This window comes from Trachypithecus francoisi, unplaced genomic scaffold (assembly GCF_009764315.1).
Source record: "Trachypithecus francoisi isolate TF-2019V2 unplaced genomic scaffold, Tfra_2.0 Lachesis_group3, whole genome shotgun sequence".
In the NCBI taxonomy this organism is placed as follows: Eukaryota; Metazoa; Chordata; class Mammalia; order Primates; family Cercopithecidae; genus Trachypithecus; species Trachypithecus francoisi.
Window position 1 is genome coordinate 141410586 of NW_022681468.1, and position 27981 is coordinate 141438566.

Genomic DNA, 27981 nt, shown 5'->3' on the forward strand with positions numbered 1-27981 from the left:
TTCTGAAGGATCTGGCTGGGTAGCCCTAAAATTGCACCCTCACTTGACTTTTTCCCTTTCCTAATCCCACCTCCTTCATCTCCTGAGTGGTTTTTCCTGGAAGCACTTCCTTAATCAATCATTGGCACATAAATCTTCATCTCAGAGTCTGCTTCCAGGAAAACTGACCCAAGACACAGCATTAAGTATTTTCTTTAGAAGAAAGGGATCTAATGCAGGGAATTGGGTGCTTATAAAATCATTGGAAGGGAACAGGAATCAGAGGCCAACATTAAGCTTAAGAATATCCTGCCATAATCAGAGGGCTGGCGTATTAGTCCATTCTCACACTGCTATAAAGAAATACACAAGACTGGGTAATCTATAAAGGAGACGTGTTTAATTGACTGTCAGTTCCACATGGCTGGGGAGGCCTCAGGCAACTTACAGTCATGGCGGAAGGTGAAAGCGAAGCAAGTACCCTGTTCACAATGGCAGGAAAGAGAAGAGTGAGGAGTGAAGGGGGAAGAGCGCCTTATAAAACCATCGAATCTGGTGAGAACTCACTCATTATCACAAGAACAGCATGGGGGAGCCACCCCCATGATCCAATCACCTCCCACCAGGTGTCTCCCTAGACACATGGGGATTATAGGGATTACAATTCAAGATGAGATTTGGGTGGGGACACAGCCAAACCATATCAGCCAGGAAGCTGCTGTCAGCACGGGCACAACTACCTCCCAGTAGCCAAAGCTGGTGACTAGACAGCAGAACACAGCGCCTGGCCACTATCTTGTAGAAGCTATGTCTTTAAGACCTTGATTCCAGCTATAACCCCTAGCATCCACAGTAAATTTGCATTTGACTTAGTTCCAGCTTCCTTATCTTGCAACTGCAGATAACTTGCTATTTTAAATGTAGAATCCAGCTGCAAGGGAATATGGGAAATGTAGTTTTACTTTCCGGTCTCTGCAGCTTAAGAAGACGCCCTAGAAGAAAGATGGAAGCTGGTTGCCAATTGCTGATAATCACAGCTCTAGGGATAAGAGGAAATGAGTTAACATACAGTCACTTCAGGGACCTTGGGCATAGTGGTTTTTTGTCTGGAACATGTGTCTGCTACCCTCAATTCCTACTCTACCCCAGAGCTGGCTAATTGATATTTATCTTTCGTTTTAGATGAGTGTTTCTCAAACTGCAGATATCACTAATTGAAGGGTCATAAAATCAATATAGTAGGTATTTACCACCAAGATGGGAAAAAAGTATAGAATCTAAATCATATTTCTTAGTGTAAGATGGTCATGGTCAAAAGACTTGAAAAACATTCCTTTGAATGCAACTCCTCAATTCCCTGGTATTTTAAGTCTGAGTGTGATGCCTTTCTTGGAAACACTGTAATTTACTCATTATCATTCTTATCACACACACATGACCATGTGTGCATGTGTGTGTGTATTTGGGTGTGTTAAATGTCTGTGCTCTCCAGCTCCCAGAGGTCAGGTACTGTGCTCATCTTGCTATCTGTAACCTTGGCACCAGGTCTGTCACAGTTTTTATACTTGTTTTTTACGTATCTCTTGAATGAATAAAGGAGAAAATGATTGTTATGAACTTTTGTATTACTTAGCCACTCTTGGGATTAATAAGTAGACTTAAGGCTCAGAGAAGACTTTGAGCAAGTGCATAAGCTAGAAATAAGATTAGTAATGGGGGCACTGAAGCAAAGTAAAAAAATATCCCAGCACAGATCAATCAGGTAATACAGAGCAAGAGCATCATGGAACCCACAAGGGAGAAACTCTAACTAGCCAGCATGGAAATCACTCCCGTAGCCTCACTGCAAAGGCTTGTTGCCTGCTTCTTAGCAGAGTATAGGAAGCACACAGGAAACTCTTTTCAAACACGTACGTATAGTTCACTGAGTAGAGATTTCATTTGAGTGTGGGTTCAGTTTTTCTCAACAAGTCTTTATACAATTCTCAGTAAGTTTTGAATTAATGAATTCTTTAATGATAATTATGTGTAGATTCCTTTGCTGACACACCTATTTGACCAGAGAGTGAAGAATCTCATGAGTAAAGCCAGTAAACAGGCCCTTACCCCTTAGAGAATTCTGCTGGGGGAGGTGTGTGTATAACTACTGTGTTATTTAGTGAAATGTACTGATGGCTAATTGAGTAATAGTATGATAATGTATTAAAAAATAAATTAATAAAGCCAGCAGAATTCTTACAACAACTCTGGAAGATTTTAGACATTTTTTGTAGATCAGAAAGCTCAGACACAGGGAGAACAAGTAACTAACTTGCTCAAGGTAGTAGAGGTGGTGCACAGCAGTGAGGACTCAAACCCAGATCTGTCTCATTTCCAAACTATGCTCTCAACCACTCTGGCAGAGCAAGTGGTGACTAATTGTCTAATCCTTTTTCTAGCCCTTAATTATTGCTTTCTGCTTCTTTGTGGTATGAAATTTATTTTAATTTTTCCTGAGTTTGATGGCCCATGACATAGATTCCACACTCATATACTAAATTTGCAAAAATTGCATGGATGGCCAAGAAAAACTTCCCTTTCAGATTGCAATCACTTGGAAACATTTCCTTTACTGTCTTGAGTTTGCATTTATGGCTGGAATGCAGAAGCATTCCTAGTTACTCTGCTTGTTCATTTATTTTTAAAAATGTGTTCTGTACTTAACTATGTTACAGGCAGAGTTCTAGACATTGAGAATATTGACAAAGTCCCTGCTCTCACAGATTTTCATTCTAGTTGGGGGAAACAGACAACTAAATTTAAATTTGAAATAGGTAACATGAAAAGTAGTCATAACTACAATAACACAGCAATGTTGGGAGACAATGACAGCTGTTTATGTGTGTGAATGTGTAATATATATTTTGTTGGGTAGTCGAGGAAGGCTTTTATGATAAAGTGGCTGCGTTCGTGCGTTTTCACACTGCTATAAAGAACTACCTGAGACTGCGTAATTTACGAAGAAAAGAAATTTAATTGACTACAGTTCTGCAGGCTTAATAGGAACAGGCCTCAGGAAACAACAATTATGGCAGAAGATGAAGAGGAAGCACACGGTGGCAGGAGATAGAGAGCGAGAGCAAGGGGGGAAATGCCACACACTTTTAAACCATCAGATCTTGTGAGAACTCACTCACTATCATGAGAGCAGCATGGGGGAAATCTTCCCCTACAATCCAATCACCTCCAACCAGGTCCCTCCCCCAACATTGGGAATTACAATCCAACATGAGATTGGGTGGGGACGCAGAGCTAAACCATATCAGTGGCATTTGAACAGAGACCTGAAAAAAGTGAGGGAGAAGAGTCCTGTGGGTATGTGGAGCAACACCTTCCAGGCAGAGAGACCAGCAAGTGTCAAGGCCCTGGGGTAGAAGTGCACTTGGTTTGTCTGAGAAACAGCAAGGAGGCCTGTGTGACGACAGTGAAGTGAGTGAAGGGAAAAATGGTAGAGATGAGGTCACGGCAAGGTTGTGTAGGGTCTTGTAGGCCCTGCTAAAGATTTTAGTCTTTTTCAGAGTGAGACCTTGTATTTAATAATGAGAAATAATATACTCTAAATTACTTTTCAGAAGGATCATTCCAGATGCTGGGAGAAGAATCCAACACAGGGAAGCAAAGATGGGAGGTGGGAGCTAGACCTGAGAGGAGGCTATGGCAGTACCCTTGGATTGTCATGGACTGGATTCGTATAGTAATGAAGGAGCTGGAGAAAAGACGTGGTAGTCTACATATAGTTTGAAGATAAGCTTATAGGAATGTCTTATGTATTCCTGTGATACTACATAAAGAGATAAATCAATAATGACTCCAAGATGCTTGCCCTGAGAATCTTGGAGAATGAAGCTGTCATTTACTGAGAAGAGGAAGACTATGGAATGAGCCATTCTTTTTTTCCTGGGGCAGGGGAGAGGAGTAGTGAAATCAAGCATTTGGTGTTGCTCATGTTAAATTTGAAATGTCTATTGCTGTCCAAAAGGAGCTTTAGATATGCAGTTCTGGTGAGTGAACAGGGCTGGAGAAATTTCAGTTGGGAGTTGTCAGCATAGAAATGAGGCTGAATGAGATCATCTGGTAAGCAAATATAAGTAGAGGAAGGATGAGAGTCTTAAGATTGAGCTCTTGATACCACAGTCAGAAAGATGAGGATGAACCAGCCATTGTTTCTGAGAAGGAGTAGACAGTGGTGGAGGAGGAAACCCAGAAAGTGCAGCATCCTGAAAACCAAGTGAAGAAAGTGTTTCATGAGGACTGAGAGATTTAGTAGAATGGGTTGGATGATTGAGAACTGACCATTGGATTTGACAACACTGAAATTGTTGACGACTTTGATAAGAGTTATTTATGGCAATAGTAGCATTGAAAGAATGAGAGGAGGAGTGGAGATGGCAGGTAGAGATCGCTCTTTCTAGGAGTTTTCCAGAGAAATGGGCTGGAGAAAAGTACTGATAGAGACTTTAATTTGCTTTTTAAAGATAAAAAATGTTTGCTTTTTAATGGTATTTATCTAGTAGAGAGAAGAAATTTGGCCTTAGTATGAATTGTCTACCTTAAAAAAAATGCTTTTTTTAGAACTGGGGACTCACTGTCATCCAGGCTAGAGTGCAGTGTCATGATCATAGCTTACTGTAACTTCAAACTCCTGAGCTCAAGGAATCCTCCTACCTCAGCATTCTAAGTAGCGCTGATTACAAGCATACAGCACCATGTTCAGGTACTTTAAAAAAACTTTTTAGAGATGGAATCTCACTGCATTGTCTAGGCTGATTTTGAATTCCTGACCTCAAGTGATCCTCCCACCTTGGCATCCCAAAGCACTGAGATTACAGGTATAAGCCACTCCACCTGGTCACTGGTTTTTAAATTCTACTTTTTGTAGTAACCCATAGCTATTAACAATTATGGCTATTTATGACTTGGTTCTTTCTCTAAGCTTGAGGAGAACGTATCATTCCAAGTCATTTTAGTTGGATGAGGGCTTTGAGGCCTAGAGATAGCTTACATTTACATTCTTAGCACAGTTACTCAGCTTCTGCTTTACCTGAGAGATTTTTGATGACGATAAACTTTTTCACTCTGCTAACCATGAAATTATCCATTTCCATCTATCATTTTGCATTGTAGCCTTAAAAACTAATAAAGAAATATAGATTTCAGGTAATTTTTTTTTTTTTTAGACAGACTCTTGCTTTGTCACATAGGCTGGAGTGCAGTGGCGCAATCTCGGCTCACTGCAACCTCTGCCTCCCGGGTTCAAGCGATTCACCTGCCTCAGCCTCCCAAATAGCTGGGATTACAGGCGCCTGACACCATGCCTGGCTAATTTTCATATTTTTAGTAGAGACAGGGTTTCGACATGTTGGCCAGGCTGGTTTCAAACTCGATTTCAGGTAAATTTTAAAGACATGTCTACGCTAAGAATCCTCTTGCTCCTTTTCTAGTTATAAAAGAATGTTTTTCTCCTTAATACAAAAGTATTTTGTTTTTCTCTATCATGAGATATTTAGCTGATAAATGTCCACCGATTGAATTCCTGAATTTGTATACAACTGGTATCCTTGCCAACAGTGAATTCAAGACTTCCAGATCACTTGCAAATCAGGCTCTTTTGAAAGATCTCCGTCATTGTCTTTTCTGGAAACATATTTAAAAACCATGTTTAATCAGAACCAAAGACAGTTTTATTTTCTGTTGAAAGAAAATTAACATTTCTTATCAATGTTAGTGGGTTGTGATAAAGTTTCACTATTCCCACTGTTTTTCATTAATGGTCAAGTTTGTTTCTGACTTCTCTTTTACTTAATCCCCTGTGGCATAGAGTCAAGTGCATATTTTTTAACATACAACTATTTTCTCTACACCCCAGGAAATGTGAACTGTGTGTCATATCCAGTAAAACATGGTGCCTCCACCATGGAGTCTGCTTTATTTGAACATTTAATTTTTGCTTTTCAGAGTGTTATAATTTTACTTTTCTTGCCCAAACTAAGGCAGAATGAGTAGTTATTTTGAGTCTTCTTATTCTAATATTAGATTTTCCAAACTAAATTCCCTCTTTACAATGCACAATTCTAGATTTAAATATGATGTAAAAAATTCTACTGTCTTTGTATGCTGATTTAATGTTTCTCCTGTGTTAAAAGCAAGATTGAAAACAGGCATGCAGATGGACACAGCCAAAGAATCAATGAGCTTGAAGATATATGGCAATGGAAACTTCCTAACCTGAAATGGAAAGAGAAAAAAGAAGAAGAATGCAAAAGTCAATATACTTTTAAAGGACCAGGATTAAAAAAAAAAAAAAAACCCAACAAGAACAGAACACTTAAAATCTATGGGACAGGCCGGGCGCGGTGGCTCAAGCCTGTAATCCCAGCACTTTGGGAGGCCGAGGCGGGCGGATCACGAGGTCAGGAGATCGAGACCCTCCTGGCTAACACGGTGAAACTCCGTCTCTACTAAAAATACAAAAAACTAGCCGGGCGCGGTGGCCGGCGCCTGTAGTCCCAGCTACTTGGAGGCTGAGGCGGGAGAATGGCGGGAACCCGGGAGGCGGAGCTTGCAGTGAGCCGAGATCGCGCCACTGCACTCCAGCCTGGGCGACAGAGCGAGACTCTGTCTCAAAAAAAAAAAAAAAAAAAAAAAATCTGTGGGACAGTATCACAATACGTGTATACATGCAATCAGGAATCCCAGAGGGACACCAAACCACAGGTTCAGAAGCTCAGAAAATAACAAGCAGGATAAATAACAAAAGGCTACACTTACACATATTATAGTCAAACAGCGACAAAGAGAAAATGTGGCAAGAAGCTAGAGTTAAAAAAACAAACAAACCCGAAAACCTCATCTACAGAGGAACAAGGATGAAAATTACAACAGACTTCTCATCAGAAATTATGCAAGAAGAACATGAAGTTTTTAAAGTGATGAAAGAAAAAATCCTTAGCAACCTGGAGTTCTTTTTCTTTTTTAACTTTTAATTTTTGTGGGTACTGTGTACTGTGGGTACACAGTAGGTGTATATATTTATGGGGTGTTTGGGATATTTTGATACAGGCATATATGTGTAATAATCACATCTGGGTGTATGGGTTTCCATCACCTCAAGCATTTATCTTTTGTGTTACAAACAATCCAGTTGCATTCTTTAGTTATTTTTAAATTTACGATTAAATTATTACATCACCATGTTGTACTATCAAATACTAGATTGTACTCATTCTTTTAAAACTATTTTATGTACCCATTAACCGTCTCCACTTTCCTCCCACCACTCCTCGATGGCCCTTCCCAGCCTCTGGTAACCATCATTCTACTCTCTATCTCCATGAGTTCAATTTTTAAAATTTTCAGTTCTCACAAATAAATGAGAGCATGAGAAGTTTGTCTTTCTGTGCCTGGCTTCTTTCACTTAACATAATGGCCTCCAGTTTCATCCATGTTGTTGCAAATGATGGGATCTCGTTCTTTTTTCATGGCCAAATAGTACTCCATTGCAAATAAGTATCACATTTTCTTCGTCCGTTCATCTGTTGACAGACATTTAGGTTGCTTCCAAATATTGGCTATTGTGAACAGTGCTTCAATAAACATGAGACTGTAGATATCACTTTGATATACTGATTCCCTTTCTTTTGTATATATACCTACCAGTGGGATTGCTAGATCATATGGTAGCTCTATTTTCAATTATTTCAGGAACCTCCAAACTGTTCTCCATGGTGGCTATATTAATTTACATCCCCACCAATAGTCTATGATGTTCCCCTTTCTCCACGTCCTCACCAGAATTGATTACTGTCTCTTTTGGATAAAAGCCATTTTAATTGGGGTAAGATGGTATCTCATTATAATTTTGATTTTCATTTCTCTGATGAGCAATGATGTCGAGCACCTTTTCATATAAATGTTTGCCATTTGTATGTCTTCTTTTGAGAAATGTCTAGTCAGATCTTTTGCCCATTTTTAATTATTAGATTTTTTTCCTATAGATTTGTTTGCACTACTTATATGTTCTGGTTATAAATCCCTTGTGAGATGGATAGTTTGCAAATATTCTCTCCCATTCTGTGGGTTGTCTCTTCACTTTGTTAATTGTTTCCTTCTCTGTGCAAAAGCTTTTTAACTTGATGTGATCCCGTTTGTCCATTTTTGCTTTGGTTGCCTGTGCTTGCGGATATTACTAAAGAAATCTGCCCAGTCCAATGTCCTAGTTTCTCTAATGTTTTTTATAGTAGTTTCCTAATATGAGGTGTTAGATTTAAGTCATTAATCCATTTTGGTTTGATTTTTGGATCTGGCCAGAGATGGGAGTCTAGTTTCATTCTTCTGCATATGGATATTTAGTTTTCCAGCACCATTTATTGAAGAGACTGCCCTTCTCACAATTTATGCTTTTGGCACCTTTGTCAAAAATGAATTTATTTCAGATGTATCTATTTGTTTCTGGATTCTCTATTCTGCTCCATTAGTCTATGTGTCTGTTTTTAAGCCAGTACCATTCTGTTTTGGTTACTATAGCTTGATGGTATAATTTGAAGTCAGGTAATATGATTCCTCCAGTTTTGTTCTTTTTGCTTAGGATAGCTTTGGCTATTCTAGGTCTTTTGTGGTTTCATATAAATTTTATAATTTTTTTCTATTTCTGTGAGGAATGTCATTGGTATTTTGATAGAGATTGCATTGAATCTTTAGATTGCTTTGGGTAGGATGGACATTTTAACGATTCTTCTAATCCATGAACATGGAATATCTTTCCATTTTTTGGTGTCCTCTTTAATTTCTTTGATCAATGTTTTATAGTTTTCATTGTACAGATCTTTCACTTCTTTGTTAATTCCTAGCTATTTAATTTGATTGGTAGTTACTGTAAATGAGGTTAATTTCTTTTTTTTTTTTTTTTTTTTTGAGCCTGAGTCTGGCTCTGTCGCCCAGGCTGGAGTGCAGTGGCCTGATCTCAGCTCACTGCAAGCTCCGCCTCCCGGGTTTACGCCATTCTCCTGCCTCAGCCTCCCAAGTAGCTGGGACTACAGGCGCCCGCCACCTCGCCCGGCTAGTTTTTTGTATTTTTTTTTTAGTAGAGACGGGGTTTCACCGTGTTAGCCAGGATAGTCTTGATCTCCTGACCTTGTGATCCGCCCATCTCGGCCTCCCAAAGTGCTGGGATTACAGGCTTGAGCCACCGTGCCCGGCCGAGGTTAATTTCTTGAATTCTTTTTCAGATTGTTCACTCTTGACCTGTAGAAATGCTACTGATTTTGTGTGTTGATTTTGTATCCTACAAATTAATAAATTTGTTTATCAGTTCTTACAGTTTTTTGGTAGACTCTAGGTTTTTCCAAATGTGATCATATCATCTGCAAACAAGGATAATTTGACTTCTGTCTTTCCGATTTGGATACCCTCTATTTCTTTCTCTTGTCTGATTGCTCTAGGTAAGACTTCCAGTGCTACGTTGAATAACAGTGGTGAAAGTGGGCATCGTTGTCATGTTCCAGATCTTACAGGAAAGGCTTTCAGTTTTTCCCCATTCACTATACTAGCTGTGGGTCTGTCATATATTGCTTTCATTCTGTTGAGGTATATTCCTTCTATATCCAGTTTTTTTAGGGCTTTTATCATGAAGGGATGTTTAATTTTATAAAATGCTTTCTCAGGATTAATGAAATAATCATATAGTTTTTGTCATTCATTCTATTGATATGATGTATCACATTGATTGATTTGCATATGGTGAACCATCCTTGCATCCCTGGGATAAGTCCCACTTGGTCATGATGAATGATCTTTTTAATATGTTGTTGAATTTGGTTTGCTAGTATTTTGTTTAGAATTTTTGCATTGGTATTCATCAGAGATACTATTCTCTCTCTCTCTCTCTCTTTTTTTTTTTTTCATATATTTTTGTCTGGTTTTGGTATCAGGGTAATACTGGCCTTGTGGAATGAGTTTGAAAGTATTCCCTCCACCTCTGTTTTTCAGAATAGTTTGGGTTGGATTGCTATTAGTTCTTTAAATATTTGGTAAAATTCAGCAGTGAAGCCATCATTTCCTGGGTTTTCTTCACTGGGAAATTTTTTTAAATTGTAATTTTAATGTTAAGTTTTGGGGTACATGTGCAGGATGTGCAGGTTTGTTACATAGATAAAGGTGTACCATGATGGTTTGCTGCGCCTATCAACACATCATCCAACATATTAAGCCCAGCATACATTAGCTATTTTTCCTAATGCTCTCCCTCCCTCCGCCCCATCCCCCAATAGGCCTTAGGATGTGTGTTGTTCCCCTGCTGGGAGATTTTTATTACAGCTTTGATCTCATTACTTTTTATTGGCTTGTTCAGGATTTGGATTTCTTCATGATTCAATCTTGGTAGGTTATATGTGTCTAGGAATTTATCCATTTTTTCCTAGATTTTCCAATTTATTGGCATATAATTGCTCACAGTAGCTTCTAATGATCCCTTGAATTTCTGTGGTATTGGTTGTAATGTCTCCTTTTCATCGCTGATTTAATTTTTTTTTTTTTTTTTTTAAGACAGAGCCTGGCTCTATTGCCCAGGCTACAATGCAGTGGCAGGGTCTTGGCTCACTGCAACCTCTGCCTCCTGGGTTCAAGTAATTCTCAAGCCTTGGCCTCCCAAGTAGCTGGAACTACAGGCATGTGCCACCACACCTGGCTAATTTTTGTATTTTTAGTAGAGACAGAGTTTCACCATGTTGACCAGGCTGGTCTTGGACTTCTGACCTCAGGTAATCCACCTGCCTCAGCCTCCCAAAGTGCTGGGATTACAGGTGTAAGCCACCATGCCTGGCTTGATTTAATTTATTAGGTTCTTCTCTCTTTTTTTCTTATCTAGTCTGACTAAAGTTTTGTCATTTTTGTTTATCTTTTTGAAAAACTAACTTTTTGTTTCATTGATCTTTTGTTTTCTTCTTTTAATTTCATTTATTTTTGCTCTGATCTTTATTATTTAATTTCTTCTTCTAACTTTGGGCTTATTTGCTCTTGCTTTTCTAGTTCTTGAAGATGCAGTTAGGTGTTTCTTTTTGTTGGTTTTGTTGTTGTTGTTGTTTTTGAAGTTTTTCTCTTCTTTTGATGTAGGTGCTTACAGCAATAAACTTCCCTCTGGTACTGCTTTTGCTGTATCCCATAGATTTTGGTATGTTGTGTTTCCATTATCATTTGTTTAAAAATATTTTTCAGTTTTCTTCTTTACCTCTTCATTGACCCACTGGTCATTCAGGAGCATATTGTTTAATTTCCATGTTTGTATAGTTTCCAAAATTCCTCTTGTTATTGATTTCTAGTTTTATTCTATTGTGATCAGAGAAGATACTTGATATTATTTCAATTTTTTGAATGTTTTAAGACTTGTTTTGTGGCTGAACATATGGTCTATTCTTGAAAATTATCCATGTCCCCAGGCCAAGAATGTGTATTCTGCAGCTTTTGGGTGAAATGTTCTGCAAATATCTTAGATCCATTTGGTCTATAGTTCAGATTAAGTGTGATGTTTCTTTGTTGAACTTCTGTCTGGATGATCTCTCCAATGCTGAAATTGGAATGTTGAAGTCTTTAGCTGTTATTGTATTGGGGCCTTTCTTTCTGTTATTGTATTGGGGCCTTTTATAGGTGAAGTGTGATTCTTGTAAGCAACAGATCATTGGGTCTTGTTTTTTCATCCATTCAACCACTCTATATCTTTTCATTGGAGGTTTACTCCATTTGTATTCAATGTTGTTATTGATAAATAGGGACTTTTGTCATTGTATTATTAGTTTTCTGGTTGTTGTGTGGTCATCTCTTCTTTCCTTCTTTCTTGTCTTCCTTTTAGTGAAGGTAATTTTCTCTAGTAGTATATTTTAATTTCTTGATTTTTATCTTTTATGAATTCACTGTATGTTTTTAGATTTGAGGCTACCATGAGGCTTGCAAATAATATCTTATAAACCAATATTTTATACTGATGACAACTTAAAACTGATAGCATAAACAAACAAGCAAAAGGAAATCTAATAAAATCTCTGTACTTTAACTTTATCTCCTAGCTTTTAAACTTTGTGTTTTTTCTTTTTATATCTTATTGTACTGTCCATATCTTAAAAAGTTTTTGTAGTTAAGTAATTTAGACACAATTACAGTTTTATAACATTCTGTGTTTTTCTGAGTATTCACTATAACCTCTAGGTTTTGTACCTTCAGATGATTTCTTATTGTTTCTTAGCATCTTTTTCTTTCTGATTGAAGAACTCCCTTTAGCATTTATTATAGGACAGGTCTGATGTTGATGAAATCTCTCAGCTTTTGTTTGTCTAGGAAAGTCTTTATTTCTCCCTCATGTTTGAAGGCCGTTTTTGCCAGATATACTATTCTAGGATAAAAGTTTTTTTTTCATTCAGCACCTTAAATATGTCTTGCCACTCTCTCCTGGCTTATAAAGTTTCCACTGAAAAGTCTGCTGCCAGGCATATTGGAGCTCCATTCTATGTTATTTGTTTCTTTTCTCTTGCTGCTTTTAAGATCTTTTCTTTATTCTTCACCTTTGGGAGTTTGATTATTAAATGCCTTGAGGTATTCTTCTTTGGGTTAAATCTGCTTAGTGTTCTATAGCATTCTTGTACTTGAATATTGATATATTTCTCTAGATGTGGGAAGTTCTCTGTTATTACCGCTTTGAATAAGCTTTCTACCCCCCACCTCCTTTTTAAGGCTGGTAACTCTGAACTTTGCCCTTTCAAGCTATTTCCTAGATCTTGTAGGTGTGCTTCATTCTTTTCTCTTTTGTCTCCTTGGACTGTGTATTTTCAAACAGCCTGTCTTCAGGCTCACTGATTATTTGTTCTGTTTGATCAATTCTGCTATTAAGACACTCTGGGCTGGGCATGGTGGCTCACACCTGTAATCCCAGCACTTTGGGAGGCTGAGGCAAGTGGATCACCTGAGGTCAGGAGTTTGAGACCAGCCTGGCCAACATGGTGAAACCCTGTGTCTACTGAAAATACAAAAATTAGCTGGGCATGGTGGCAGTTGCCTGTAATCCCAGCTACTCAGGAGGCTGAGGCAGGAGAGTTGCTTGAACCTGGGAGGCGGAGGTTGCAGTGAGCTGAGATCATGTCTCTGAACTCCAGCCTGGGTGACAAGAGCAAAACTCTGTCTCAAAAAAAAAAAAAAAGAAAAAAGAAAAGAAAAAAAGGAGATTCAGATGCATTCTTCAGTATGTCAATTGCATTTTTCAATCCTAGAATTTCTGCTTGATTCTCTTTAATTATGTCAATTTCTTTGTTAAATTTATCTGATAGGATTCTGAATTTCTTCTCTGATTTATCTTGAATTTCTTTGAGTTTCCCCAAAATAGCTATTTTAAATTCTCTGTGTGAAAGGCCACATATCTCTGTTTCTCCAGGATTGGCCTCTGGTGCCTAAGTAGCTTGTTTGGTGAGGTCATATTTTCCTGGATGGTCTTGATGTTTGTGAATGTGTCATTGGTATTTGGGCATTGAAGAGTTAGGTATTTATGACAGTCTTCGTAGTCTAGACTTGTTTGTACTTGTTCTTCTTATGAAGGCTTTCTAGGTATTCAAAGAGACTTGGGTGTTGTGATCTAAGTTTTTGGTCACTGCAGCCATATCTGTGTTATAGGGCACCTTAGGGCCAATAATGCTGAGTTTCTTGTAGACTGGTGGAAGTACTGCCTTAGTTATCTTTGATAAGATCCAAAAGAATTGTCTGGATTATCAGGCAAATACTCTTGTTCTCTTCCCTTACTTTCTCCTAAACACACAAGTTTGCCTGTCTGTGCTGAGCTGCCTGGAGCTGGGGGAGGGGTGACAAAAGGACTCCTGTAGCCACCACCACTGGGACTGTGCTGGGTCAGAACTGAAGCTGGCACAAGACTGAGTCTTGCCTAAGACCCACTGTAGCCACTACCTGGTTACTGCTTATGTTCGCTCAAGGCCCTAGGGCTCTACTGTCAGGAGGTGGCCAAGCCAGCCAGTCTTGTGTGTTTCCCTCTAGGGTGGTAAGTTCCCCAGAGTCCTGGCACGTCCAGAGATGCTGTCCTGGAGTCAGAGACCTTAGAAATCTACCTGGTTCTCTATTCTGTTGCAGCTAAGCTGGCACTAAAACCATAAGACAAAGCCCTTCCCACTCTTCCCTCCACTTTCCCCAGGCAGAGGACTTTCTCCCTGTGTCTACCACCACCACAGGTTCCTGGGGGAGTACTGCAGAGTACCACCAATATTCACTTAAGGTCCAAAGGTTCTTGTGGTGAATTCTTCCAGGTCTGGGACTCACCCTTCATGGCAGTGGGCCCCTCTGGCCCAGGAAGAACCAGAAATGACATCTAAGAGCCGAGGCCTGGAATTGGGGATCCCAAGAGCCTGCTTGGTACTCTCTCCACTGTGGCCAAGTTGGTACCTATGCTGCAAGACAAAGTTCCTATATTCTTCCATCTTTTTTTCTCAGGCAGAAGGAGTCTGTCCTCATAGGCACCACAGCTGTGAATATGCTGGGTTGCAAGTGGAATCAGCACATCTCAGAGTCTCACCCAAGGGTCATGGCATGCACTACCTGGTTACCACTGCTGATTATTCAGGGCCCAAGGGTTCTTTAGTCGGCAGGTGATGAATCCTGCCAGGACTGGATCCTTCATTTCAAGGCTGTGGGTTCCTTTTTGGCCCAGGATATGTCTAGAAATGTTGTTTGGGAGCTAGGGCCTGGAAAGGAGGCCTCATGACTCTGCCTGGTGCCCTATCCTTCTGTGGCTAAGCTGATATTCAAGATGCAAGACAAAGTCTTTTCCCTCTTCCCACTTTTCCCTCTCTTCCCAGGCAGAAGGGAGCGGTTACTCTCATTGTTGTGAGCTGCTGTGCCTGGGGTTGGGGCAGAGGTCATGCAAGTCCTCTGCTAGCTGCCCCAGCTGGTATGTCACTAGGTTGCATAACCCCCAAGTCCACTGGCTTCAAGCCCAGCACAGCCCTAGGAGTTGCCTAGGATTTGCAGCCTCTGTGACCTATGTTGCCTTTCCGATTTACCTAGGATCCCATAGCACTTTAGCCTGTGGTGGTGAGGGTTGCTGAACCTCAAGTTCCAACTGCTGGGATGGGTGATTCCCTTCTGGTTAGGGGTGATCTAAATGTTCTCTCTGTGGGTCTCAGCTGAGTTCTGCCTGGTGTTTGCAGCACTAAGTTCCAATGCAAAATTCCACAATCACTGTGCTCTTCCTCCCACAAGTGTACAGATCTCTGTTCTGTGCCATGTGGCCATTACTGAAGAATTGGGGAGGGGTGGTGTTGGCAATTCAAGATGGTCTTTCCGACCCTCTTCAGTGCCTCTTTCAGTGATATGAAGTTGCAACCAGGTGCTGTGATCACTCACCTGATTTTTGATTCTGATGAAGGTTCTTTTTTGTGTAGAAAGTTGTTAAATTTGGTGGAGAGGATGATTGCTGGAGGCTTCTATTCAGACATCTTGCTCTACCTCTATTTAGAGTTTCATATCTAGCGAAATTATCCCTTACAAGTGAAGGAGCAATAAAGACTTTCTCAGGAAAACAAAAACTGAGGGAATTCCTTGCCAGCAGACTGTCCTACAAGAAATGTTAAAGGATGTTCTTGAGGGAGAAAGAAATTGATATAGTCAGAAATGTCAATCTACATAAAAAAAGGAAAACATCAGAGAAGGAATAAATAAATTTAAATCTTTTATTTTTCTTATTTTTAATTGATCCAAAAGCAAGCTGTTCTCTTAAATTAATAATTGTGGCAATGTAGTGGGTGAATATGTCTAATGGGTAAGTGAAGTGAAGAATGGCAATCTCGTAAGTGACAGGAGGGAGGAACTGGGACCTTCACTGTATTTGAAGTGCTGTAGTGTTTTTTGAATGTAGGCTTTGATTAGCTGTAATGGTGTATTGCAAACTCTAGGTCAACCATTTAATTTTTTTAAAAAAGGAAGTATAGTTGATATTTAAGAGAAGATAAAATGAAGTTACATAAAATGTTTCTTAATACCAGAGAAGCCAAAAAAAAAAAATTGGGAAAAGAAAATAACAAATACAATGAATATAAAGCAGTTAAAATCATGGTAAATAAATTTATATTATATATTTTTAGTTAAAGTAGAATTGTTTAGAACTGATGCATGCCATTGCCTGTTTTAACCAACTTTTTCATTAACATCCAGTGCTCAGTTCCAAACAGGTCAGGAACACCTGACCTGTTTTTAAGCATCTGCTCTGTTTGTGGGACATGGAGGAACCACATTGCCCTCGGCTTGGGGTTCCTTTGCCCGTTTCTGGGCCTCTTTCTCCTTTGCCATCTCCTTTGTGAAACTGACTTAACTGGAACCCACAGAACATTAGACTGGAGGCAAATGCTGGACCAACTTAGGGAGAGTTTTTCCTGCCAGAGAGAGCCTGTGCTGACTGTTCAGTCTCATTCTTCTGCCCCGTTGAGCCCTCAGGAAAGATGTCTCACTCAGAATTTTCTGATAAGTTAGTGTACATGGCAACAATGATAAACCCTTGGGGAACCAATAATATGATTTATATCCTGGAATTCCATGACATCATCAATTCATGCAAATAACAACCACGTTCTGGCTTCCTGTCTCCCCTCCCCAGGAATAATCTAATTACCAGATGCACTTATCAAATGTTAGTTTTGCCAAAAAGTATACATCATAAAGCTTCATGACTTGGCTATTAATTTAAGCGTTCACTGGATGACTAGAGTCAATTTAATGTAATGTTAAGGGCTGTCACCAGCGCATGGCCTTCAAAAGATCTCCATGCTTTTTCTTATCAAGCATATTCTTTGTGTGATAACTTCAGATGCCAATTGGGCATAAAACTATGCATGTGATTCACTCACGTATCAATTTGTTACTGAATTGAGTCCATTCTAGATGCTCTATGCAGAATTAGCATTCAAGTTAATCACAAAAATGTACTTTTTTAAGTATAGTCACAAACCACACAATGATACTTCAAAGATGAATCGCATACCTCAGTGGTCCCATAAGATTATAATAGACTGAAAAATTCCTATGCCTATTTGTGTCATACCTGTCATAGCATTGTAGTGCAATGCCTCACTTATGTGTTTGTGATGATGCTAGTATAAGGAAACCTACTACACTCACTACCAGTCATAGAGTAGCAGATACAGTTATGTATAATACATAATACTTGATAGTGATAATAAATTACTATGCTACCAGTTTGTATATTAACTATATTTTGTCATTATTTTAAAGTTTATTCCTTATACTTATTTTTTTTAAAGTTCAATGTAAAACAGCCTCAGACAGCTCTTCAGGAGGAATTCCACAAGAAGGCATTGTTATTGTCACAGGAGATGACAGCTCCATGCCTGTTAATGCCCTTGAAGACCTTCTAGTGGGACAAGATGTAGCAGTGGAAGACAGTGAAATTCATGATCCTGACCTTGTGTAGGTCTGGGTTAATGTGTGTGTCTGTATTTTCATTTTTAACAAAAATTTAAAAAGTTAAAATAAGGAAAAATATAAAAAGCTTACAGAATAAGGATATAAAGAAATAAAACATTTTGTACAGCTACACAATGTGTTTGCAGTTTATGTTATGTTATTACAAGAGTCAAAAAGTTAAAAAGTATGTAAAGTAAAAAGTTACAGTAAATTAAGGTTTATTATTGAAATCTTATTTATTATTTATTAGTGAAAAAATGCAATTTTAAAGAGAAATGTAGTGTATCTTAGGTGTACAGTGTTGATAAAGTCTACAGTAGTGCACAGCCATGTCTTGGGCTTCTCATTCACTCACCACTCACTCACTGACTCACCCAGAGCAACTACCAGTCCTGTAAACGCCATTCAGGTTAAGTGCCCAATATAGCTACACCACTGTTTATCTTTTATTCTGCATTTTACTGTACCTTTCATATGCTTAAATATAAAAACACCATTGTGTTACAATTACCTCCCATATTTCGTACAGTAACGTGCTTGCTGTACAGGTTTATCGCTGAGGAGCAGTAGGCTAGACCAGATGGCCTAGGTGTGTAGCAGGCTATGCTATCTAGGTTTGTGTAAGTACACTCTATGATGCTCACACCACATCACAGAAATTGCCTAACGACACATTTCTCCGAATGTATTCCTGTCATTAAGCTATGTATGACTGTAATTAAAATCAGTCGCCGAGGGCTACGACATGCCTGAGTGACAAAAGATGCATTCCGTTTTTCCTGGGGATTCCAACAATGTCAGGCAAAAAACAGTCTCTGCCTTTATTTTCTACACACAACAGATACTGATCAGTTCATTTTCCTTCAGAGGTTTGCCGAGTGTTTATCATTGTAAATTATCATTATAAATTACTATAACTTCAAGCCTTTCGAAAGATATTTAGATATTTCCCATAGTTTTATGCATTCAGATGCTTTCATAAAATTACACTACCGTTTCCTAAACTGCTGTTCCGTGGGGGTTGAACGTTTGCCACATATTTTCTTGTTGGAACATTGAGAAGCGTATTAAAATAAGTTTAAAAGATTTTTAATATACTAATATACATAATAAGTTTCCAAAGAAGGGTGTTTTATTAAATACTTGGACAGTGTAATAGGATACTCACTCAAAGTCTTTGCATGATGAATTTAGTAGTAAACAGGCAGTTATTAATTTTTAAAATTTAATTTCATTTATTTACTCTTCTAGAACTTGTAGTTCAAAAGGACATGTCACATTTTCTTAACCTCTTTGGTGATATACTACAGTTGTATTGGTTGAGATCAAGAAAGAGATCACATGTTGTTTCCCATCATGACGTATGTGATACTAAGTTCTTTGTAGATGGAACCCAGCAGTTTGCTTCCTCTGTGTCTGCTGGGTATTTCCTGAACGTCTGCAGTGCCTGCCTTGAATCCGTGGGTTTATTTGCTAGTTGAAAGGCATTGCACTTTTTGATCTTTCGGAGTTAAATTTCAGTGACTTGCGAGAAGCTCTCTTGGACCCCACTTTCTCCTGCCTGGGTGTGATGCATTTCTTTTGGAGTCTGCCCTAAGTGCTTTCACAGCCCTCGTATCGCTTTACCTTGGATATCATAGGGATTCTCTCACATGTACCATGCTTCCACTTGCACCTATTTCCAGCAGGCCAGACAGTGAGTCACGGGAGTGAGTGAACTCTCCGCAGGCATCCAGGTGATCCTGCAAACCTTTCAGTAACACCTGCCTGTGGGAGGAGTCCACGGGTCCCACGGACTAACAGCCTGACTTTTCATGATCTTCGGCTTCCTCTTTCACCTTCCAGTCTTGTGAATCCTTAGGGAGTGAGATGTTCAAGGCAGCCTTTTTTCTTCGACAAATAGGTTGTCTTTCAGTTTGAGGAGTTAATTAAGGGTTTCTTGCTTCTTGCCTTTTGCAGTCTTTTAAATCTTTGCAGTTTTTGAAATTCTCTTTATAAACATCCCCAATCTCATCTCTCATATCTTCTTTATCTGTGTTGTATTTCCTATTATTGATAGCCTATTTCTATTATACATTTTTAGTTGATGTTTCCAAAGGAAGCTATGATCATGTATTTAAACTCTGAACACGCAGAGAAAATTACCCTAGTAACCTTGTTTGTGTTGTGTTTGCTTTTGTGCATAAGGCAATCACCAGTCACGGAGGGATTGAGCTTGAAGATAAGACTTCTAGCCTTAGGAAACACTGACTATTCTGGTTTATTAGAAGAGACGAAGAGATTCTTAAGACAGATAAAATACTTAGAGTAGGAATCCAGGAGGGAAAAGATTATTGATGAAGAAGTGTAAGTTGAAAGTATGACAAGAAATTGTTCAAAAGAAAAACGAAATTACATCCTTTAAGCTGTATGAGATTCAAGAGTTTGGATCTGTAGAGAGAACATTCAGAAATAAAGCAGTAACATCCGCTTCTTGCTCCCAAATATTAAGGAGGCTTTTCAAGTGTGGATGGATTATGGAAACCTGTTATCCCAGCCTGAGGAGGAAGAGACACATCCATGGCAGTTGGTGGAGACTCCTTGTTGAGAAGAACTGAGGCAGCCACAGTGAGCCACACATGGTGTGTAGGGAAGAAAGCATTTCTCATGGATTATGTTCCCAAGACAAGATGGCTAATGCTATCCCAAGTTACTGCTACCCACGTCTGCAGGTTCACCTGGAATGAATTACATTGCCTCGGGAGACAAGAGCTGTTTATCTAGTAGTCGCAGTCCTGACAAGGAAGCCAAAGGGCGCATAGCAGAAATTAATGAGCTTTGGAGTCAGAAAGAACTGGGTCCCAGTCCCAAGAATGCTGCTCATAAGTAGTATGATTTGGGACAAGTTACTTAGCCTTCCTAGATCTTAGGATTTTATTTCTAAAATGGGGATGATGTCTGCTTCTCCAGGAGATGTTAAGGTATCTAGAATAGAATCTTGCACATATAAGCCACTTACATAAATACATTTTTAAAAGCTCCAAATGTCTTTAATTAGTTTGTTTAAAATTAAAACAAGAGGCCTATGAGTTATTCTTTAAGTAACAAACTTTAGAGAATAAGAAGCAACACTCTCTAAAAAATCAAAGCCCTAGGTTGGTTACAGCTTTCGTTTAGATGGATAAAATACAGCAGATATTTATGTACTAATTATCTTAACATTTAAGTATATGTTTTGTCATTGTCCAGTTTATGTGTAAATCTGTTTGCCAAAGATATTGTAAGGTTTGTTTTAATTATTCTAAGGACTATTGAATTGTGATTATAAATGCTTGTTTTGGGAAACTACATTTGTTAAAATGCGTATGTGGAAAACAGTTCACTTCAAGTGACAACTACATCATAAGACACTAATTTCACCCATCAATATAGTTAAAATTAACCCTCTCATTATGTTTTGACTGATTTATTGTACAAATTAACTCAACCAGTATAAAAGGACGATGAGAGTCTCTTAGAATTATAAACATATCTAAAGGGATTTTCCTTTGAACAATTCACCTTACACATCAAAATAAATGTGGCTAAAACAGATGACTTTAAAATACAGAAACTCAATTTTCCCCAACACATTTAAATATCTGTCCTAATCCACTCGAGTCTGCAACTTATTCCCTGTTCTTTGAAAGCTCATATTCCAAATAGTCCACAGTCTGGCCAAACCTTGAAAATTCTAAATAGCATATTTTGATAGAGGAAGACAGCCCTGCCTTTCCTCACTATGTACTTGCTTCCAAGGGGTTATAACCTACCTGGCAGACATGTTTGCTGGCTTAGGAGAGCCATTCTAACTCAGCTGAGTGTGGGAGGACAAGGGGGAGCCCTTACGCAGATCCCGTGCAGCCGCAGCCATCCTCCTGCATGTGAAAGTTTTCATTATCTATGGGTTTGCTGCTGTTTTGATAGGACTCTTCTATACTCTGTGTGTGTGTGTGTGTATTCATATATATGAGAGGAGAGAGAGAATGATTAGCAAGCAAGGCAAAATGGTAACAATTGGTAAATCTAGAGTATATGGATATCCTTTGTACTATTACAATTTTTTGAACATTGAAAATTATTTCAAAATACAAGGCTAAAAATAAAAAAGAAACACACCCCATATTCCATGTCTAAGAATCCTCCCAATACCTCATGCTAACCAAAGCGCTGGTCAGCACAGGGAAGACATGAGAGGGACAGTCTGGCCTGGCCTCCTGTGTCAGCTCTGACTTGCAGCTCTGACTGTGCAGCAGTGCACCTACGTGGTGTGTGCAGATGAGGAGCTGGAGACCCAGAAAGGGTGGAAGCTAGGAAGAGATGGCTTGATGAAGAAGACATGCTATGTCTCTGGTTAAAAAAAAAAAAAGTTGGGAGACATATCTAGGCTTCCTGACCTTAAGTCTATGAGGACAATAACTGACTAAAAAGGTCCAACAAAGACAAATGGGACTCTCCGATCCAACTTCAAACCCTAGCAAAGTTTTTCACCAAGAAAGAATTAGGTGGGAAAACACACACACACACATACACACCCACGCAGTACATTTATACATAGAATCTGTATGTGTGTGTGTTTGTACATATGTGTTTGTGACAGGTGTGGCTGGACCATTTTTTCTCAACAAACTATCTTCTTGGCTCATAGTCCCAACATTTCCTTTTCCTCCTAGCCTCTCTCACTGTCCCCAGGGCAAGGCTGACTAGGAAACTTCCCGGTGGAATGAGCCATACTAGAAAGTCAACAGAGGAAACAGAGAATGTTGTAACAGAAGAGAGGATCCAGAAACAATGGAGAAGACGGTGATTTGGTGTCCCTAACATGGGCCATTTCCTTGGGGTTTTCTGGTGTTGCATAACTCCATATCTTTTTGCAGCCCTTATGAAGAGAAGGCTCAGTGGGGTGGTCCAATACTGGTCTAAGTGCCTAGGGGGCTGACCTCGTACTACTGCCTTAGTGAATCCTTGCCTTGGGTCCTTGTAATTTTGTCTCTCTAGGCTTCTTCCTGATCTTTCCCAGTTTTCTCATATTTCCTGAATAACATGTGACTCATAACTGGAGTTTTTGAGGAGCATTTTGTAATAACTGTGCCTACATTGCTCACCTCTGTGAAATCAACTGGGGGCTTTGAACTATTGAATCATTTGTTTTTATGTTGGGCCACCTAAGAGGGTGTTGGCTATACTAATATGTAAGGCTTTCCTTTCCCGTGGGGTGTCTGGCTCCTAACTTCTTGTGATACCTCAGAGTATAGCCCCCTAAAATTTGTTTTGACCACCCAACTGCCAGCTAGAACCAAGACTTTGATATCCTGGGTGGCAAGATTTAATAAGTAGATTTTATTAATTCCTAGATAATAAAACTTAAAATAAATCTTAGATGCATTTAAAAATGTGTCATGTATTATTTTAGGCATGTGAGCTATGAAATAATGACAATAATGATGTGTTTAAAACCATTAAATCATGTAGCTGGCTGAAAATGTTCCATAAAATAGAGTGAGAGCAATAACTGTAGGTCAGATTGAATTCTGAAAGATGACCACACAGGGACCAAGCAGGCTTTAGGACATGAACATGCTCTGAGGCAGAAATCATTTTAATGGAATTTCCTGAGGTTCACAGAAAATGTATGTACTTCATAAAACAAAGATAGTATGAAGGTCCAGACATTCAACAACTGAAGCAGAGTTCAAACAGGACAGCATACTAAGACAGTCCTGCCATAAGTCAATCAGTGTTCCACAAGTTCTGTGTGTAAAGGAATCTGGTAGGCACTGAGGAATTCACAGTTGACTTGTTCTAAGTTGCTTTACTGCACAGCATCCCATTCAGTCCTCGCATGAAACCTAGCGATGTAGCAGAGCTAATAGTTATCTCTCCAACTCAAAGATGAAGAAATTGAAACCTGGGCAGGACCTCTCAACTTTAATGCACATATGGAGCAACTGGAGCTTTCATTAAAATGCAGATTCTGTTATAGTAGGTCTAGAGTAAAGCTTGCAATTTTGCATTTCTAACAAGTTTCCAGGTGATACTGATACTGCTATGTGTTGTAAGATCTCAGAGAATGTAAATGATTCCCATTGGCCTGGCCAAGAAAAATTGAAAAGTTTCAAAGCATAGTGGAGAAATAAATGGCTATTATGTGTTTGATAAGTAAGTATCCTGATGCTATTAGCTAATAATTTAAAAAAATTGGGGCACACTTCTATAATAAATTTACCATGATGAATTATATCTTACTGATGTGATTAGCTTCCTTGAGTAGCCTGTAGGTTCCTTGAGGAGAAGTAAGAAGAGTGGTGGTGGTGGTAAGGGGGTGAGGTGGTAATAGTAATGACCAAGATGATCCGGAGAATGGCAACAATTTATTGAGCACTTACCTGTGTCACGCATTGGATTATGTCTTTTACATTACTACCCTTGATCTTTATAACAGCCCCATGGTGTACATTTATCCCTAATTTACAAAAGAAGTATTTAAGGGCTAGAGAAGATAAATAACTTAGAGCTGGTCTTAAAACAGGTTTGTCTCATTCAACACAGGGGCCATAGCTTGCTGGTGTTCATTTTTTGACAACTGGCACAGAACTGGAGAGAAGTGGCTTTTGTTTCTGTGAAATGGGAAGCTTGGCCTAAGAAGAGGTTGTCCTTCCTAATAACTATCCCAACAGTAGAATGCGCTGCCCTGATGGAGTAAGCATCCTGCTTCCAGGGATTCTTGAACTGGGTGGGCTATTGGGCTACCCAGTGGTTTTAAATCTATGTTTCACAGAGTTGCTTCAGGGGTGACCCTTCACTGGGGTAAAGAATAGACCTGAAGGCAGGTTCTGGGCTCTCCTCTGCTTTTAGCAGAGTAGCACTTCTTTATTTTATTTACATGTTAGAGTTGTGTTTGAATAAAGTTTTCTGATGCTATAAACATGTTCAAAGTCTTCAGACTAGGTGATCTCTAAGATCTTGTCTAAAATTAGCATTGCATGATTTGGCCAAGGTTTCATGACAGAACTTGGACTAGAGTTGGGTCAACTGGCTCTTTCTTCTAACCCATGCTGTCCTGAAGTCCAGACCTAGTACTTTCTTCCTTAGACAGTGCATTGACACAGTCATTGCTTTGAGGCTCGGTAGTTTAGGAGAAAGAGCTGCGAATAGGATGATCTTGGTACGGTCTAGCTTCTCCACTATTTAGCTGTGGAAACTTCAGCAATCACTTATTTATTCATCAAATACTTATTCTAACTCACTATGGACTAGGCACTGTTCTGTGCACTGGGAATATGATGGTGAATGAGACAGGGGCCCTGGCTCTCATCAAAAATCATGTTTAAAGGAGTTACATAGAAAATAAAAAGTAAATACAGAAGATAATTCTACTTATATGTTGCACCACACACAAAATAAAATAAAACCAAGAAATGTGATAGTGATTGGTGGTTTTGTAGGCCACTTGAGACAGGGAAATCATCTCCTCTTTACAGTTTGGCTGAGACCTGAAGGAAGACTGTCCATGTAGTGACCTGGGGGAGGGGATGAGGAAGACATTTGAGGGTGAGGTGGCAGCAAACACAAAGTCATGACATGGGAATGAATTTGATACTTTGAGGAACAGAATATTCCAGTGTAGTGGGAAAATTGTAGCTAGAAGGCAAGTTGCTCTAAGAAAGACTGGGGAGGTAGACCAGGACACACATACCGGCTTTACTTAGAGTAGCATCATTATAAGGATAAGATGAGACAGTGAAAGTGAGAACCCTGGAATGAGAATGTATCTTGGGCTGCTGCAGAGGCTCATAAATAGCCCTTTAGTTCTCCACTTTTCAACAGAAAAGAACATCTAAACAAAAACAAAAAATGAAACAAAGCATTCCAGTGTCTCTTCCCAGTTGGATCCTCCTTTTGGTGTTACTTGACTTATACTCAGTGGGAAGAAGCAAAAATGCTCAGAACTTCTGAGACCCCATCTTCAGAAGTCCTGCCTTGGGGCAACAGACATGTGAGGAGGAAAAGAAAAGTCCCACATGTGACTCCAAGGTGTCCCAGTTACCCCTCCCCCTTGGTTTTCACAGCTTGCCCAAGCAGTGAGAACATCTCCTAAGAAGGAAAGATTGGCTTCCAGGTGTTTCTGCTGTTTCCTCCTTCTGCCTTGTCTTGGCAAACAGTTCACTTTAGTAAAAAGAACATTCTATCAGGGGACGTGGGCTCCAGTTAGAGATCCACCACTAATTAGTTGGGTGACCTTGGAAAGTCCTGGAATTTTAGAGCACAAAACACCTTAGGGAAATTACTCATTTTCCTACTTGATGTCCAGAAAAGGAAATGAGATTCTGAGAAGTCAACCTCAACCCAAGGTCATTTGTTGCATGGAGCATTGGATCTAGAACCTCAGGTCTCATTATTTCCAATGCAGTGTTCTTTCTATTGCAAAGTACTCTCACTACTCGCCTGAGTCTCAGATACCGCAACTGTAAAATGAAGCAACTGTGTTGGCTCAGGTGTCTCATCAGTGCATAGTTGTGCTTTATCTGGCCAGCACAGGGCTGTAAAGTCCTTCAACGTGAGCCCTTGGGTTGGGGCATCAACTCTCCTGTTTGATACAGACCCTATCACTCCCATGTAACCCATCTGTGTCGTTTGCCCAGCCTGTTCACATGAGCTTAGGACTCTGGACCCAAAGATCTCTTAGGTCTCTTCTAACCTTCAAAGTCTCTGATCCTGAATCTTCTCCTTTCAGATTTTTAGAGAGCAAACAGGATTCTTGATGGGAAAAGGAACCTTTTGGACTAACTTTGTCCCCTTCTGGCAGAAACACCACCCCTCAAACCAGAGGGGAGTAAGAAATCACAAAAGTTTAGTCATCAACCCAGAGAGGCCAAAGTCTGACTAAAGACAGCCTCAGCTTATTAAATACAACTTTTAGAAAACCACCCAGCACGATTAAGAGGATAAACCCTTTCAGGGTTAGGAATAAAGGGCCTCTTGTAGTTAAAACAGCACCCTTTCAGGGAGACCCCAGCATCACACACGCCAAAAGTATGTGAGGCTGGAACACCATGTTTCTGGGATGACAGTGTCCCAGTGGACTCAAGCTGAAGCTCAGTGCTGGGAGGAGTAATGTTGGCTGCAGATATTTGGTTGGCCTTGACTGAAACAATGACTATGCATGCTTCAGGGAATTTTAGTAAGAATGAGATCACCCTGGCTGTGCGGGGCTTTCTTCATGTAGCGTGTTATCAATAATGGAAGAGTTAGAAAAGGCAATGACTTTAAATATCCCAGGGAGCCTTCACCCTTCTCCACAAAGTGCAGGTCCTTCTCCAACCCTGCTACATCCCTGCTTGTAGAACACCAGCCTCAATCTAGGGGGATTTTGCCTCATGTTTTTCTGTGGTAGAAATGTGAATTGCTATATAGTTTGCCTTATCAAAGAAGCTGTAGGGCCTGAGTGAAAAAAACATCAATTCCATGATGCCTGTATTCCTCATCTGTTCATTCATTCATTTGTTTATTCTTTCAACCAGTATTTATTGAGTGGCTACTATGCACTGGACATTATTCAAGTGCTTGGAATACATGAATGAATACATTTTTAAATCTTGCCTTCATGGAGCTTATATTCTATCTATGTAATAGGTGGGTTATTCTGTGTAGCTACTAAAGAGGTTTAAAGTTTTATGATCATCTTCTTAGCTATTTGGCACCCTTTTCAATGGCATTTTTAAGAGATAACTAAGGGTCTAATATGCTTCCTTCACTCACTTTTCTTCTTACATTCATAGTGACTGTGAGGAGCAAAAATATAATTTTTCACTTTCTGTGGCTCTTTTTCTTCCTGCCATCTTTCAACCACGGGAGAGCCTACAGCTTAATTATTACAACGTCAGTTCCCACCTAGATTTCTGAATGCCAAAATGAGCTTTTTAAACCCCTGGTTTGTATCTCAAGTTTCAAGACACTTCTTGGATGTCCATGTGAAAACTCAAGATGTGTAAAAATGAACTGGTCTCTCCACAACCAACTGTCTTTCCTATTTCTAATATCAGTGTTGTCAACACCAGGTTTTTTTTTTTCTCTGGTTTTTTATGTTCTATTTGAAACCTTGTCTTGAGTCACTTGTTATGACTCTGATACTCAGTCAGCTAATCTACTGACTTCTTTCATCTTGTTCCTTGTGTGTGTCCCTGTCTCTGTTCTCACTGCCTCCCTCAGATCCTTTCCAGCTCATTCTTGGATTAGTGCATCAGCCTCCCGGGGAAGCTCTCCTACCCCAGGATCGCCTGTTCCAATCTATCCTGCACGTGGACCCCAGGTGAATGTTCCTTTCATCCTACCCGTTGCTTTTATCCCGCCACTGGCTGCTCATATCTAACATAAATCCCTTGCCAGATTTCTGAAGCGCTTCATGGTGTGACTTGCCTATACCAACCAATCCAGAAGCTCTTCCCCTTTTTCTCAACATGGTCTCACTGCTCTTAATATTAAGGTGGGTCT

General features: G+C 39.5%; 1 protein-coding gene across 1 annotated transcript in view; it reads left to right on the forward strand.

Moving 5' to 3' along the window:
- CEP152 (centrosomal protein 152) overlaps nucleotides 1-17520 on the forward strand; it is a 130851-nt gene extending 113331 nt beyond the window's left edge. The window contains exon 29 of the transcript XR_004432006.1: nucleotides 17310-17520. The gene's annotated coding sequence lies outside the window, so the exon portion shown is untranslated. The remainder of the gene's footprint in view (nucleotides 1-17309) is intronic.
- The last annotated feature ends 10461 nt before the right edge of the window (nucleotides 17521-27981 follow it).